Source organism: Ciconia boyciana, chromosome 4, assembly GCF_034638445.1.
Source record: "Ciconia boyciana chromosome 4, ASM3463844v1, whole genome shotgun sequence".
NCBI lineage: Eukaryota > Metazoa > Chordata > Aves > Ciconiiformes > Ciconiidae > Ciconia > Ciconia boyciana.
This window is the reverse complement of record NC_132937.1, coordinates 39288568-39305010: the sequence shown is the minus strand read 5'-3', so window position 1 is coordinate 39305010 and position 16443 is coordinate 39288568. Positions and strand designations below refer to the sequence as shown.

Genomic DNA, 16443 nt, shown 5'->3' with positions numbered 1-16443 from the left:
TGTGGATGAATCCACGTGGGAGCAGGACACCCCGAAGTGTCTGTGCCCATGGATAAGCCCATGCCAGAGCAGGTATATCTTGAAACGTCTGTGGCCATGGTTATGTCTGTGCCACAGCAGGTATACTTCTGAAGGGATTGTGGCCCAAGGATAAGTCCATGCTGGATAAGGTGCACCTCGAAGCATCTGTGGCTGTGGATGAAGTCCATGCTGCAGCAGGTACACCTCGAAGCATCTGTGGCTGTGGATGAAGTCCATGCTGCAGCAGGTACACCTCGAAGCATCTGTGGCTGTGGATGAAGTCCATGCTGCAGCAGGTACACCTCGAAGCATCTGTGGCTGTGGATGAAGTCCATGCTGCAGCAGGTACACCTTGAAGCATCAGTGGCTGTGCATGAGGCCATGTTGGAGCAAGTTTACTTCTGAAGGGACTACATTCTGTGGATAAGTCCAAGCTGGAGCAGGGGCAAGGGGAGGACTTCATTGCAATGTTAAACCTGATGGTCTGTCCAAAGGGAACAGAGGTGGAGATTGTAATGGAAATACCTTTAAATTGTTGTATCCCGTGATTTGAGTTGCATGTTGTGGGAATTACTATAGCAGGAACCCCTTGTTGCTAGCCAGGCTAGGAGCACGGGGAGGAGTTCATTGCAATGTTAAACCCTATATCCTGGTCCAAAGGGACCAGGGGTGGAGATTGTAATGGATATACCTTTAAATTGTTGTAACCCATGATTTGAGTTGCATGTTATAGGAATTACTACAGCCGGAACCACCTGAACCAATGGAGGACAAGCCTTACAAGAAGCAGTGCAAGTGCAGCAGTGACCTGACCTGAGCTGGCTTTGGTGCCCGATAACTCCAAGAAACACACCACCTCTCCTGTCCTGAGTGACCACCATAAGAGATGGAGCCCCAAGTCATGGACTAAATGAACTCAGTGGACATTTTGTGGACATTTATGGACATTTTACAGACATTTCACAGGGGTGGTCCATAGACTAAGGGAATGATATGTGTGTGTTATATCAAAGGATGGGAAGGGTGATGGTGGGTAATGAGAATGTATTGGATAGTGTGGGACCTGAGCATGATGTAAATGGTATGGAATAAGGGGTGGAGAATGTGCTGGTTTTGGCTGGGATAGAGTTAATTTTCTTTATAGTGGCTGGTGTGGGGCTATGTTTTGGATTTGTGCTGAAAACAGTGTTGATAATACAGAGATGTTTTAGTTGTTGCTGCACTAGTCAAGGACTTTTCAGCTTCCCATGCTCTGCCAGGTGCAGAAGAAGCTGGGAGGGGACACAGCCAGGATAGTTGATCCAAACTGACCAAAGGGCTATTCCATACCACATGATGTCATGCTCAGTATATAAAGCTGGGGAAGAAGAAGGAAGGGGGGATGTTCGGAGTTATGGCGTTTGTCTTCCCAAGAAGTTTTCTCACTTTTGCTCTTCCGATTCTCTCTCCCATCCCACCGGGGGGGAGTGAGTGAGCGGCTGTGTGGTGCTCAGTTGCTGGCTGGGGTTAAACCATGACAGTAAAGCACGTTAACTGTTGAAACAGAGCTGACTTGACAATACTGCAGTAGCTTGCAGTGGATTCATGTTGTCAAGAAACCATGCAAAACCAGCAACAGCTACTCTTTTTCTCTACAGTTACCTTCAGCATATGTCCACAGAGAGAGGGGGGAACCTCCTGGCACAACTCATCCATAGACAGATAAGCAGGACTGTGTCATCTTCTCATCTTGTGCCACAGCGAAAGTGATGATACACATCTGAGGAGGAATTTCTCTGCTGTTCATAAACTGCTCCTGGAAGGTCACCACCAGCATTACACAAGGACCCATGCATGGCTCTCCGGAACAGACCTAGGCAGAGAAACATTCAGAAATGCCTTGCCTACACAAAGGACGCTGTTCTGGCTCAGAGGACTAGGTAAAAAAAGCAATTTTTTTCTGCAGTAAGCAGTAAGCAAAATCTGAAAGTAACTCCAACTGGAAAATGAGAAGGGCCACGGAGGGCCCTTTTGTCTCCAGTCCTGCTGCCAAACACAGCAGTGCACTGTGCTGTTACAGTTGTGGGATACAGGCCACTTGCAACAGAGCCTACTCAGGGCAAGTTTGGCAGTTGTGACTCAGAACACCAGTACAAGTGCACAGGCAAAACAGATGTTCTCTAAGAAAGCAAAGCTTGCAAACAAGATTTGGGTAATCATAGAATCATAGAATACCAGGTTGGAAGGGACCTCAAGGATCATCTGGTCCAACCTTTCTTGGCAAAAGCATGGTCTAGACAAGATGTCCCAGCACCCTGTCCAGCCGAATCTTAAAAGTGTCCAGTGTTGGGGAATCCACCACTTCCCTGGGGAGATTATTCCAATGGCTGATTGTTCTCATTGTGAAAAATTTTCCTCTTGTGTCCAATCGGAATCTTCCTTGGAGTACCTTATACCCGTTAACCCTCATCTTTTCCATGAGACTCCTTGTAAAAAGGGAGTCTCCATCTTCTTTGTAGCCACCCTTTAAATACTGGAACATGGTGATAAGGTGTCCCCTAAGCCTTCTTTTCTCAAGGCTGAACAAACCCAGTTCTCTCAGCCTTTCATCATATGGCAGGCTTCCCAGCCCTTTGATCATCTTTGTGGCCCTTCTCTGGACCCTCTCCAGCCTGTCCACATCTTTTTTGTATAGTGGGGACCAAAACTGAACACAATATTCCAGGTGTGGCCTGACAAGTGCTAAGTAGAGTGGGATAATGACTTCTTTATCTCTGCTGGTGATGCCCTTGTTGATGCTACCCAGCATCCTGTTGGCTTTCTTTGCCGCAGCAGCACACTGTTCGCTCATATTGAGCTTGTTCACCAGGACCCCTGGGTCCCTTTCCACAGAGCTGCTCCCCAGCCAGGTAGATCCCAGCCTGTGCTGCACTCCTGGATTATGTTTTCCCAGGTGCGAGACCTTACATTTGTCTTTGTTGAACTTCATAAGGTTCTTTTTAGCCCACTCTTCCAGCCTATCCAGGTCTTCCTGCAAGGTGGCTCTCCCTTCTGAAGCATCCACTTCCCCACTCAGTTTGGTATAATCGGCAAACTTCATCAGGGTACTCTTGGTCCCATCATCCAGATCACTTATGAAGATGTTAAAGTGTTGGGCCCAATATCGATCCCTGGGGGACCCCGCTTGTGACAGGCTGCCAGTTTGAAAAGGAGCTATTTACCACCACCCTCTGGGTGTGGCCTGTCAGCCAGTTCCCCACCCACCGCACAGACCACTTGTCTAGACCATAACGCATCAGTTTCTCTAGGAGGAGGCTGTGGGAAACTGTATCATCTAAAGCCTTCGAGAAATCCAGGTAGACAATGTCCACTGCTCGCCCCACATCAACTGAGCAGGTTACTTTGTCGTAGAAGGCGATCAGGTTTGTCAAGCATGATTTGCCCTTTGCAAATCCATGTTGGCTTTTCCCAATCACATGCTTCATTTGACTTGTGATAGCCCCCAGAAGGATTTGTTCCATAACTTTCCCAGGGACTGAAGTAAGACTGATGGGCCTATAATTTCCTGGATCCTCCTTTAAGCCCTTCTTGTAGATGGGACATTAGCCTTCTTCCAGTCTTCTGGGATGTCCCCCGATCTCCACGACTTCTCAAAGATTATGGAGAGCAGCCTCGCAATGATGACAGCCAGCTCTCTTAACACCCTTGGGTGGATATTGTCAGGGCCCATTGATTTGTAGGGGTCAAGCTCCTGTAATAGTTTACATACCAACTCTTCCTTCACTGACGGTGGGTCTGTGTTTGCATCAACCTGGATTTTTGTTCCCAAGGCCTGAGGCCCAACAGTGCTGGTAAAGACAGAGGTGAAAAAAGTGTTGAGAACCTCTGCCTTTTCAGCGTTGTTGGTGACTAATTCACCTCTCCTGTTTAACAGTGGGCCAATATTTTCCTTCTGTTTCTGCTTGTTGTTTACATACTTGAAGAACCCTTTTTTGTAGTTTTTGACATCTCTGGCCAATTCCAATTCGAGCTGAGCTTTTGCTTTTCTAACTGCATCTCTGCACGCCCTGGCAATGCTCTTGTAGTTCTCAACAGTTATTCGTCCGCTTTTCCATCTCTGGTACACTTCTCTTTTGGTTTTGAGCAGATTCAGAAGCTTGCAGTTAAGCCAAGGAGGTCTCTTGCTCCACCTACTTCCCTTACCTTTAAAGGGGATGAACTGTTTTTGTGCTTCCAGGAGAGCGTTCTTGAAAAACTCCCAGCACTCACTAGCTCCTTTATCCTCCATGGAAGCTTCCCACGGAATCCCTTCCAGTTGAGCTCTGAGTGAGCTGAAGTTTGCTCTTCTAAAATCTAAAACCTTTCTCTTCAGCATGCTCAGCAGGATCCCAAACTCCGCAATATTGTGATCACTGCAGCCAAGGTTATCACTAATCAAGATATTACAAAGCAAGTTTTCTTGGTTTGTGAGTAGCAAGTCCAGCAGTGCCTCATTCCTGGTTGGCACATCTAACATTTGTATGAGGAAGCAGTCCTCTATGCATTCCAGGAACTTGATGGATGACATGTGAGCTGCTGTATTGTTCTTCCAACAAATGTCTGGGTAGTTGAATTCACCCATAAAAACCAGGTTCTGTTGACCTGAAGCTTGCTTAAGTGACCCAGATATTGCTTCATTGGCCTTATTGTCTTGGTTTGGAGGTCGGTAGCAGATGCCTACTGTAAGATCCCCCTTGGAGACGACCCCTCTGATCTTGACCCAGAGGCAGTCGATAGGGCTTCTGCAATCACCATAGTTGACTTCTATACATTCAAGGTTCTCCTTAACATAGAGCACGACTCCTCCTCCTCTTCTTCCCTGCCTGTCTTTACGAAACAGCCTATAGCCATCCATCGCAATCCTCCAGTCATGTGAGTTGTCCCACCATGTTTCAGTTATTCCTATGATATCATAACTTTCTGACTGAGCGTGGAGCTCCAGTTCCTCCTGTTTGTTCCCCAGGCTGCATGCATTGGTATACATACACTTGAGGTGGTTGGTCTTCTGGTTCTCATCTTGGGAGGCAGCTAAGGAACATTTATCACTGCTCTGGTTGGCCTGGCTTATTCCCCAGTTGGTTGCAATGACGTGAGCATTGCCACTTTGGACCCCGCCCCCCCAAGTCCTTCAGTTTAAAGCCCGCCTCACCAAGTTGGCCAGCCTGCTGCCAAAGATTCCTTTGCCTCTTCTAGACAGGTGGATCCCATCCCTCCCTAACAGGCTATAGTCATCGAAGAATGTCCCATTGTCATAAAAGCTAAAACCCTCACGACAGCACCAGCCACAAAGCCAGAAGTTGATTTGCATTATACATCTATTTCTGGCTGCACCCTTTCCTCTAACTGGTAAAATGGAAGAAGATATTACTTGGGCACCAATACTTTTCGCTTGCACCCCCAGGACTTTGTAGTCTTCCTTGATTCTGCCCAGGTTCCGGCTTGCAGTGTCATTTGTGCCCACATGAAACAGTAGCAATGAATAAGTAGTCTGTGCTCTTGACAAGTTGTGGCACCCTCTTGGCAACATCTTGGACCTTAGCTCCCAGAAGGCAGCATACCTCTCATGACTCCCTGTCAGGCCTGCAGATGGGCGCCTCAGTGCCCTTTAACAGAGAGTCACCCACTACGAGCACTCATCGTTTCTTTTTGCAGTATCCACTGTGTGCTGCTGGTACAGTTTCTCCTTGCAGACCTTGCTCATGGGTGTCTACAGCTATTAAAGCTTCATATCTGGTTTTGGTTGTAATGCTGGAGGGTGGGGACTGAAGCAGAGTCCTGCTTTTGTGGGTCACCAGGGTCCAAGGTGCCTCATTCTCTGTGGTGTCTGCCACAGGAGCATGGTTCTGAAACCACTTCTCTATCTCTGTCTCAGCCTCTCTAATACTGTGCAGCCTTTTAACCGTTTCCTGCAACACGGCCAACTGACACAACAGATCATCAATCTGTGCATGTCTTTTGCAGGTACTTACCTTTTCTCCAGGAGAAGGGTCTGGGCACTCATTGCAACCTACCATCTGTACTGAAGTCTCCTTCCTTAGCAGTTCCGTCTGGGTGGAAGTGTCAGACACCTCGGGGGCTTTCTCTGTAGAAACACTGGTTTTAACTCTGAGGCGAGTGCCCACCATCCTGGCAGAGACCTAGAGCACTTCCCTGGGCTGTGGGCCTACAAGCAGGGTGCATGGCCCTGCTTGTAATGTTTCCATATCTCTTCAAGATTGGTATGCAGATATCTGTTGGTGTTCCTTGGATGACTTCCTTGCTTGGTTACAACTGTTACTATTTCAGCAAAAGCTCCCAACACTGTTGGTGAGCTCCTGCTGATCAGCCCTTCAAGTTTCAAATACAGTCCTAGAGAGTACTCATCTCTAAAAGACTTTTAAAACACAATCTCATCAACAGAATGACAGTCTAAACATCCTTTAGTCAGCAGAAGAGTAGCATCTGAGCTATTTGGATTCTAGTATGGCAACAAAATAAGGAAAAGCATTGGTTAGCAGTATTCATGGCAAGCACAGTTCTTCAAGCTTGTACAGGACAACCAGATGATCAGGCCCAGTCAGCATGGGTTTATGAAAGGCAGGTCCTGCTTGACTAACCTGATCTCCTTCTACGACAAGGTGACGCGCTTAGTGGATGAGGGGAAGGCTGTGGATGTTGTCTATCTAGACTTTAGTAAAGCCTTTGACACCATTTCCCACAGCATTGTCCTGGAGAAACTGGCTGCTCATGGCTTGGACGGGTGTACTCTTCGCTGGGTAAAGAACTGGCTGGATGGCCGGGCCCAAAGAGTGGTGGTGAATGGAGTTTACTCCAGTTGGCGGCCGGTCACAAGCGGTGTCCCCCAGGGCTCAGTATTGGGGCCAGTCCTGTTTAATATCTTTATAAATGATCTGGACGAAGGGATCGAGTGCACCCTCAGTAAGTTTGCAGACGACACCAAGTTGTGCGGGAGTGTTGATCTGCTTGAGGGGAGGAAGGCTCTACAGAGGGATCTGGACAGGCCGGATCAATGGGCCAAGGCCAATTGTATGAGGTTCAACAAGGCTGAGTGCAAGGTCCTGCACTTGGGCCACAACAACCCCATGCAATGCTACAGGCTTGGGGAAGAGTGACTGGAAAGCTGCCTGGTGGAAAAGGACCTGGGAGTGTTGGTTGACAGCCGCCTGAATATGAGCCAGCAGTGTGCCCAGGTGGCCAAGAAGGCCAATGGCATCCTGGCTTGTATCAGAAATAGCGTGGCCAGCAGGACTAGGGAAGTGATCGTGCCCCTGTACTCAGCACTGGTGAGGCCGCACCTCGAATACTGTGTTCCATTTTGGGCCCCTCACTACAAGAGAGACATTGAGGTGCTGGAGCATGTCCAGAGAAGGGCAACAAAGCTGGTGAAGGGTCTAGAGCACAAGTCTTATGAGGAGTGGCTGAGGGAACTGGGGTTGTTTAGCCTGGAGAAAAGGAGGCTGAGGGGAGACCTTATTGCTCTCTACAACTACCTGAAAGGAGGTTGTAGAGAGGTGGGGGTCTGTCTCTTTTCCCAAGGAACAAGTGATAGGATGAGAGGAAACAGCCTCAAGTTGTGCCAGGGGAAGTTTAGATTGGATATTAGGAAAAATTTCTTCACTGAAAGGGTTGTCAAGCATTGGAACAGGCTGCCCAGGGAAGTGGTTGAGTCACCATTCCTGGAGGTATTTAAAAGACGTGTAGATGTGGTGCTTAGGAACATGGTTTAATGGTGGACTTGGTAGTGTTAGGTTTACGGTTGGACTCGATGATCTTAAAGGTCTTTTCCAACCTAAATGATTCTATGATTCTATGATTCATTCAGTGTAGACCAGGAGTTAAGTCTTCAGCATCTTGTAAAATGCAGAGCTGTCTCCAGTGTCTACATTCATTTCCCTCTTGACCTGTTCTTGGATGGTGAATGTAGGGAACTTAAAAGATTACTTATATTTACAGTAAATCTCATGCACAGCTTTCACGTGCTAACCACTGAGAAAGCCTGGTTGCTGCTAGCTCCCTCTTTTAAAATGTAAATGTCTCTGACTTCCTGTGAGTCTCTGCTTTCTTTGCGTGTGCAGGGCACAGCTGTCTCCTTCATTCTGCCTTTCCCCTGCTGCATATAACTGTATGTTAATCATTTACCTGCCATGAGCAGGTCAACCATTATTTCTGTCCTTTCCCAACCCTCACAGACTTGCCTGATGGTTTGAATTACCTTTTCTCCTGAAGCACACGGAAGGCAAGGCCACTTACTCTCTTTATGGGGTTCCAAAGAGAGAAGTAGCAGCTGTTGTTGCTAACACTGTTGGCATCGAATGTGTTAGAGCTGTTAGCTTGCATCTGGTAATTGTTGTTATTTTTAATAACAACGTTAATGACAACAGCCTTGCATTTTGAAGTCTACAGGTGACCTACTTACTTTTTATTGTTATGCACCACAGTGTCCCATTTTGTCTCAGCCAAGGCAGCCCTATCAGGCATGGGAAAATAGATATTACAACACATGAGGAATATTAATTGCTTGCTGAGCCATGTAGCCGCATTCCTCTGGACAAGTCAAGACTTATTAGTCTTAAGGCTCCCAAGGGCTCTGTATGAGCAGGGATGTGCTGGTTCCTAAGGTCTGTTTGTAGTTTTTCTTGGCTGATGTCTTAAAAAAAATGATTTTGAACCAAGAAATCAAATACAAGTTTCCAACTTCTGAAAATTAATGGTGTGGGAGAATGGGGTTGTTTAATTTTGTTTTGTGATTTTCCCCTCCTAGGTGAGATGCACAGTATTGCTCAATGGATTGTCATATTCCTACATATCCCTTTTGGCCAATCCCAGTGATCTTATTAAGATGCCCTCTCAAAAGCCCCAGGATTTCCTCACCCATCATAATCCTAACAATTCCACCAGGAGCATGAAGCAAACCCAAAAGCTCAAGGTCCTCCCCCTAATCTCCAGCCTAATCAATTGCTCAGTGATGTGGAGTTTCTGCAGGATTTCTGTTACAAGCTTTGTTTCTCCATCCCCATCCTGCCACCTGTTTTTCAGCTTCTCATAATATTTCCACACTCATAACAAGCTTTTGATGCTGGTTCTGCCTCTTGTGGTCTTGAACTTCTGGTTTTGAGCTGTCCTCCAACTCAGAGGCCCTTTCTGCACTTACACATTGACTGTGTATTAATTTCACAGCATCAGCTCACAGTCCCTTCATCTTGTGCTTTTCTGCACATCATAAAAGGAGTTTGCCTCTTTTCTTCAATTTTGCCTTCATACCCTCTCCCTGCTACTTGTTTTTACCTCTTCTTTTGACTCAAGCTATCATATCTATGCTAACGATCTCAAAAGCTGTAATTTATAGCTTTCTGTGAACTAAAGTGACAAACTAAAATGGAGCACCTATTTACACACTAGGAATCCCCCATCACCTTTCATTGTGCCCCTTGCTTCTCTAGATGGGAGTCATTCGGGAGCATTATCTTCATCTAGGGTTATCTAGCATTATCTTCATAGTTTCTAAGAGAGGAACATACATATGTACTGCAATCTTTTTGGGGTGAGTATGTGCTCTAAAGTACTGAGCTAAAGCTCACCAGTTTTGCTTTATTTTTTTAAACAAGGAATTATTCCGTCTTCCTAGTGTTGCCTTGAGTGACCCTTAGTTGCCACCAATCCCTCAGCATCAAGAAGCCGCGCTGCAATTCGGACTTCTCCGTGCTCGCAGAAAGCGCTAGTGAGAGATCTAGGGGCGTCTGGAGAAACCCCTGAACACCACAGCAGTGGATATCGCAACAGGGAGGAAATCAGTTGTCTTTTTCCTATTCTTAGTCTCGATCCCCCGCCCGGTTCCCCAGGGAGCCCGGCCGCGGGGGAAGGGGCAGCCCCCGAGGCTGTGGAGGTCGGCACGGCTTCCCGCTGCGGGCTGCTCGCCCGCCTCTGGGCGCAGATGTCAAACAGTGCCCGAAACCCCCCTCCTCCTCTCTAGAGGGGGCGGGAAAGACAGCGGTGGGGCTGGTGACTCAGTACCGCCGACGCGGCCCCGGGCGCGAGTGTGGGTGTGAGCGCGGCGGAGGGCGGTGCCGCAGCGGCGGGGGCGGGGGCCGGGGCCGGGCCGGGCCGCCCCGCTTCACCGCGCAGTTGCTGCCCGGCGGCTGTGGGGACGGGTGGGGCTGTGCTGCTGCCGCGTGAGTGGTCCCGGCGAGAGCGGGAAACTGCGGGGTGCGGGAGGGCACCGGGTGCCCGCCGCCTCCCTCCCTGCCGCCCGCTAGCCTTTGCGGCCGCGTGGCGTGGCGTGGCGTGGCGTGGCGGGCGCAGGGTCCGGGGTGGTGTTGGGGAGGGTCGAGTCGGGTGCGTGTCCCTCCGGCCTCCGCCGTCCCTGTGCGGGGTCTCTCCCGCGCTTGTGCGCGCAGGGCTGGGCGGGTTGGGGATGGGGCTGGGCCCCGGGATGCCTCTTGCCCACCTACCCCCTAAACTCCCTGGTTGTGCCCGCACCCCCCATGCCTCTCCCGCATATCCCCGGCTGTGCCTCTTCCCTCCATCCTCAGGCTGCACCCGCATCCCTGGTCCCTGTCTCCGTCTGTGCCCCACTGCACCTTTCCCCCAAACCCTCTGGCTGAGCCTTGCTGTCCCTGTCTCCCCAAACTCCTGGCTGCGCCCACATCTGTCTCCCAAACCCCTGTCTGTGCCCCACTGTGCCTTTCACCCAAACCCCCTGGCTGCACCTCACACCCTGCAGTGCCTGGCCCCCAAGTTCTCTGGCTGCGCCCCACACCCTGCGGTGTCTATCCCCTTAAACTCTCTGGCTATTCGCTACAGCGCCTGTCCCTCTAAGCCCTCTGGCTATGCCCCATATGCACTGAGCTCATCTTCCTGTCTTGAAGAACAAGTCACACCAAGGATGAGGCATGGGGATGGCCTCCGCCTTGCACAGGAGGCTGCATCAGGGATTTTATTCTTGAAATAATGCCTTTTCCCCCATCCACACCCCAGAGAGAAGAGTGGTCCTAGATGTCAAGAGATGGAAGCCTCTTTCTCTGCAGGGGCAAAGGTTGGAGGCAGCCAGGGGAGAGGTGTGGCCCATGTGGTTAAGATGATGATATTTAAAATGTAGGGCTGGAGGGATGATGTCTAGTCAGGGGTTGTCTAGCAAGTTGAAAGTGGGGCGGTTGTCTGGCTTGCTGCCTTCCTCCTTGGAGGAGACAGGTCTGCTGCTGCGCATAGAGGGTCCGTCCCCAAGGACTGGCAGCAGCAAGGCCGTGAGCTGAGGAAGCAGGTGCATGCCAGCACGTGTGGCTGACGAGGCTGCATTGGGCCAGTCTCTTGGACTTGCCCTTTGCAACCATGGATGTTGCATGCGTTGTTTGAGCATTGTAAGTATGTTGATACTTAATTTGTAAATATGTTGTAAGTATGTTGATGCTTTGGTTGAGTTTTGGGCCTCACTGCTGCTAGGATAGAATTGGGTGATGCTTGAAAAGGTGTAGTAAGGCTGCAGACCAACTCTTGCTGATTTCTTTGCTTGCTTGTGTAGGAAATCAAGATAAGTTAACTAAAGCTGTTCAGACAAACCAGAAACCTTATAGCTGTGTATGGATACCCTCTTCCTTACTCCACTGTAACTCAGTCCTTCCCAGACCCACGTGTAGGTCTGTACTGAACGTTGCCGTGTGGGAGAAGTTTGAACAAGTTTTTCTGGTTGTTGGGAGCAGCCTGGGAACTGCACGCTGCCTGACTTACTCTGCTGCTCAGCATCTGGGGTGCTGCCTGGGAAGCATTTGAGCTGCCTTGGGTAGAGGTAGCATCGTTGTGTATCAACACAGCGTTAGGCAGTGTGGACGTACCCTGAAAATGCTTCACTGAGGAATGGGTGCACTTGTACTTACATGTTTGTTTGAAGAAAAAGTACAAAGACCTAGGATATGAAAACCTAGCCAAACGTAGGCTTAAAGTCTTCCTAGGCAGCACCTCTGTTGCAAGTGCAGGGAATAATGCAGCTTTATGGTATTTCATTATAATGTGTCAATCCACTTTCTATTAAATAGTATTTATTTACCGGTAGAGTGAGGCAGGTTATGGTACAGGAAGCAATATTCATGGAATGTGTTGGGAAAGATGCCATGGCATTAGTCAAGTAATACATGCCAAATAGGATTTGACTAGTTATGAAGCTTGCTGAATACCATGAAATACCTATCAACTAATTACATACCAGTAAAAGGACTAATCGGGTACATTTCTGTATCCTGACGTGACACGACTTGATGGCCTTTGCTGAGTGTGCTCCCCTTGCCATGCTGTGCCCTTCCTGGCTTTGTTTCACTCTGCTGCAATAAACCGGGAAACTTTTTTTTTTTTTTCCCCCTACCTTGTACTCCTGCTCTTCCTCATGAATCTACTTCTACTCAGTACTTCTGGTTTAACACTTATCTTATCTCTTCCTCGGGCCTGCCCCTGCCCAGTTGCTTAACATACAGATTTCTGGAGGTGTGGGCAGATGCGGAGTGAGGCAGAGGGGTGAGGAGGGACAGGCGCATGTGCGGCGAGGGAAGTGGGAGGATGTCGCCTCTGTGCCGTGTTCAGGTGCAGGAAGTAGAAGGGAGCTGGGATCCCTTCCTGGATCTTTGTTAGCTGTTTGTTGAAATCATGTTTGTTTGTCGTATTCTGGATCTAGTTTTGCAGACTTCAGGTGGCATCTCTCCCTCCCTGACACCTCTCTGCCCCGGCATTGCTGCCAGAGGCTGCTGCCCCGTAATTCTCCTGGTGAAGGCTGGTGCAAGCTCCCTGGTCTGCCCCAGCTGAAATTAGATAGTTTAGCTCTCAACTGTGGAGTAAACTAATCTGACTTGCTTTGTCTGAAGTGGATTAAGGACAATTTGTAAACTATGGATAGTAGAGCTATGGCACACAGGCAAGGATGAATAGATGGGGTGATGTCATATTCAGTGGCACAGCACAATTTTATAAAAAATAATTTTATAGCCCAACTTTAATACTGATTTCAGACTAGTGGATGTCTGAAGCTTTAAGCTACTTCCCAAATCCTGGGTAGCTGAAAAGGAAGAAATACTCCATTCCTCTCACTATTACTCTGACCCTCACAGCGGCTTTTCACTGTTCTGGTTTTCTTTCCTGAAGTCACAGTAGGTGACACACACGCAGGTGCAGTTTTTCATTGGTTTCCCCGTTGCCCAAGTACATATTAAGTTTGAAAACTGACAGATTTGATTACTTTTTTCTCTATTGCAATTTATGGATGCTTCAAACAGCAGTTCTGGTAGGCCTTTCTGAGTATTTAGGAGAAAGCTGTTCTGTGCTTGGAAGCCACCCCCGAGGCAGAAAGGGATGGGAGCTAAGTACTGGGAAACTCAAACAGAGGCTATCCAAACACTAAGAATAATTGTTGCCATAAAAAAGATTTAAAGCATGTCACAAAAGCTTCACGGTTGTTTTAGGTTTAATTTTAGGAGCTTTCTGCTCACTTAAAATTACTTTAAATGTTATTTAAAAGTGGGGTAGTTACTCTGCATGGTTGTACAGTGCTAGCAAGCAGGTCCTATGTACTTTCCCAAGGGCCTTCCTCCAGTACCCAGGCTCAGTGCTGCATCTACAGAGGGCAAATGCAGCCTAAATGGTGAAAATTAAGCCTTTTACTACTTGAAAATATCAGATTATTAGAACAAAACCACAGCATTAACAAAATAAATAATTCATTTTGTAAGCCTGATTGTACTTTTTTTAATGTTGTTTTTTTTAAAGGCAAGAAAATGAAAGCCAGAGGGTCATGCAGTACAGTTTTATTTTCTGTAGCCTGTTGTCACGTGTTCAATTTACAAGAAGTTTTGAAAAGTTGCAAGTGATGAAGCAGTTAAGAATTTTTCTGTCCTTCTGATACTTAGTTGAAATCCAAAAAGTAATAGAAATTATTTCAGCTGAAATTAAATATATAAGTTTACCCTGATGAGAGACACCAGAGCAACTCAGATGTCTCTTTTCTTTACCTGTCTTTGGTTTCAGTGTTTAATGCTGACCATTGAACTGGAAATGTTGAACAGTGTGTGTGGTTTGTTTGTTCGGGTTTTTTGGGGGGTTGTTTTGTGGTTTTGGGAGTTTTTTTGTGGTGTGGTGTTTTGGTTTTTTTTTTTTTTACTAAAATCATGTAGTAAAATGCTTTCCATGTGTCTGTTGATGTATGTCTTGATTTTTTTTTAATTATTTTTTTCTGCATGTATTTTGCTATTTATGTTCTGTCTACTTATGATGGTCACACAAAACGTTTTATCACTGAAGCTGTTGACTAGAAAAGACCTATAAGTAGTTCATAAATTGAGTAATGTGAGAAGAATATGCAGTTTAGAGCAGCACAGGTGTAAAAGTGTCTTGGTTGTTATCTTGGTACCAGATGAGAATCCGAGGAACTGAATTTCAGTAGCATTTTTAACTTTGAATCCTGAGCTACCACACAAATCTTTTAAAAACTACTTGTAAAGCCTATCCATCCCAAAGCAAGCTCTTTGCTATAAAAAACAGCTTACTAAGAATGACTATTCCTTTTATTCTTTGTTTTCTAACAAAAGAAGGGGACAACTCTTGCTGGAGTCTGAAACACAAAGGTCAGTTTGTTGGTTTCGAAATAATTTGTGTTGTATCATTAATCCTGAAACGGCTTAAAGAAAAAGTCAAAAAAGCCCTGATTCAATGCTTTTCTGTACTCTTTTAGAGTACAGGTGTGGTTCACGTTGGTGCTGTGCCTGAAAGTTACTTGAGGTGACAAGTGGTTTGTTTGTTTGTTTTTTAAATTGGGTTTTGCCTGATCTATTAAAAAGTAAAGTGCCTGGAAAGTGTTACCAGTAGTTGATGCTGATGTTTTTTGATGTGTACCTGAGCAGAGTGCAAGGCAACTGGGAAGGGGAAACTTCTTGGTTTAGAACTGTTGTTGCCAGTGGAGGATCTTTTTGAGGGGGAAAAAAAGCGTTTCTGTTTAGTTAAGTTTTGAAATACAGTATTTGTCAAACGTATCTGATTTTTTTTTTTTTTTGTAAGGACTTTACAGCCAATATTTTAATTTGTTTTCTTTTAGTAAAATGTTCTTTGTTTTTGTTTTTAATTAAAAGGTATTGGCTGAAGCATCAAGAATATCAGGATTATAGGTCAGATGTGCTCATTTATTCTGTTAAGTAAATACTGTGGTATTTGTTTACCATGTGGCCTTATGAATAGATGGGGATGGGCAGCATGGAAATGTCTATAGTCTTTTCAGAGAAGTAGTGGCTGATAATGTTGCCTTCTCCTGTACAGGTGAAAATTACTTAAATTCGGGTATATTGCAATTGAATACTTTAGTGTATTTTACAGTGTTTGCATTTATAACATCCACTACAATCCTTTTTTTATTTGCTTAGATGCACTGTTGGAAATATCTGGATTAAATACATTCTTTAATCACTTTTGTAGTCAGAGTTTTGTGGCTTGTCTTTTCAAAACTGAAATAAAAGATTAATTTTTGAGACTTTTAACTGTACAGAATGGGTCTGACAAGCTTAATTAAATTATTGTAATGCACTTTGGAAGTGCCCTGTCCACCCTTGTCTCTTGTGACTGAGATGTGTAGAAGACACTGTGTACAAAAGCTAAGAGGCTAATGAAGTAAGCTCAGTGTTCACTGTCAACTTTGAAATTAAACTTTTTGCAAAACTACTTGTAAGCTGTGTTCCTCAGAAACTTTGTTACAGATATTAATTCCTTCGGTCACTTGCATTATTACTATTGTGCCAACAACATTGTTTCTGTAGCACCTTTTGTTCTGTACCAAGTTAGGCTGAGTCTGCTTGAGTTGGTTTTTACATGAAGTAGTAATAAAACTGTAAGGCAAGGCTGTAAATAGCTTTATGCATAGCTCTGGCGTTCAGGAAGTCCACTCATTTTAACTTCTAACCATGAACATGACTCTTAAGTTTTGGAGAAGGGAGAAGGTTGGGAGGAGGGAGTACAAAACAGAAGCTGTTAAAACTTTCTGTGCCTCCCTTCAACAAGTCCTTTAATGAGTGTTTGAAATGTTACAGGGTGAGAAATCCCACAGCTGAAGTTCAGATTATCCTGAAACTGCTTCTCATAAACTGAAGTGGTCCATTGATCAGTTAGGGGAGTTTATCTGAAAGTTGCAGAAAAAAGTTTCCTGAACATGGACTGGACAACGCTGAGTTCTGGTTTGATCTGGAGTTTTTCCCAATCTGTTGAAATGAGGCTGCTACTGTATTTTAAAACTGAACAGCTTAGATACCCCATTTGACCTACATTTAAAGGTATGGGATGGAAAATTGCCTCTGGAGCTGTGGAAATTGTGCAATTTAGTGTTCTTGCTTTTATCCTGTAGAGACTTTACACATATCCTTGTGAAGTGGGCTTGCATGCCATCGGTTGCCT

At 46.3% G+C, this 16443-nt stretch overlaps 1 protein-coding gene across 1 annotated transcript in view; it reads left to right on the top strand.

Annotated features, from left to right (window-relative positions):
- The first annotated feature begins 10125 nt into the window (after positions 1-10125).
- The window catches only part of ELOVL7 (ELOVL fatty acid elongase 7), a 55165-nt gene continuing 48847 nt past the window's right edge, over positions 10126-16443 (top strand). Inside the window, exon 1 of the mRNA XM_072859035.1 lies at positions 10126-10208. The gene's annotated coding sequence lies outside the window, so the exon portion shown is untranslated. The remainder of the gene's footprint in view (positions 10209-16443) is intronic.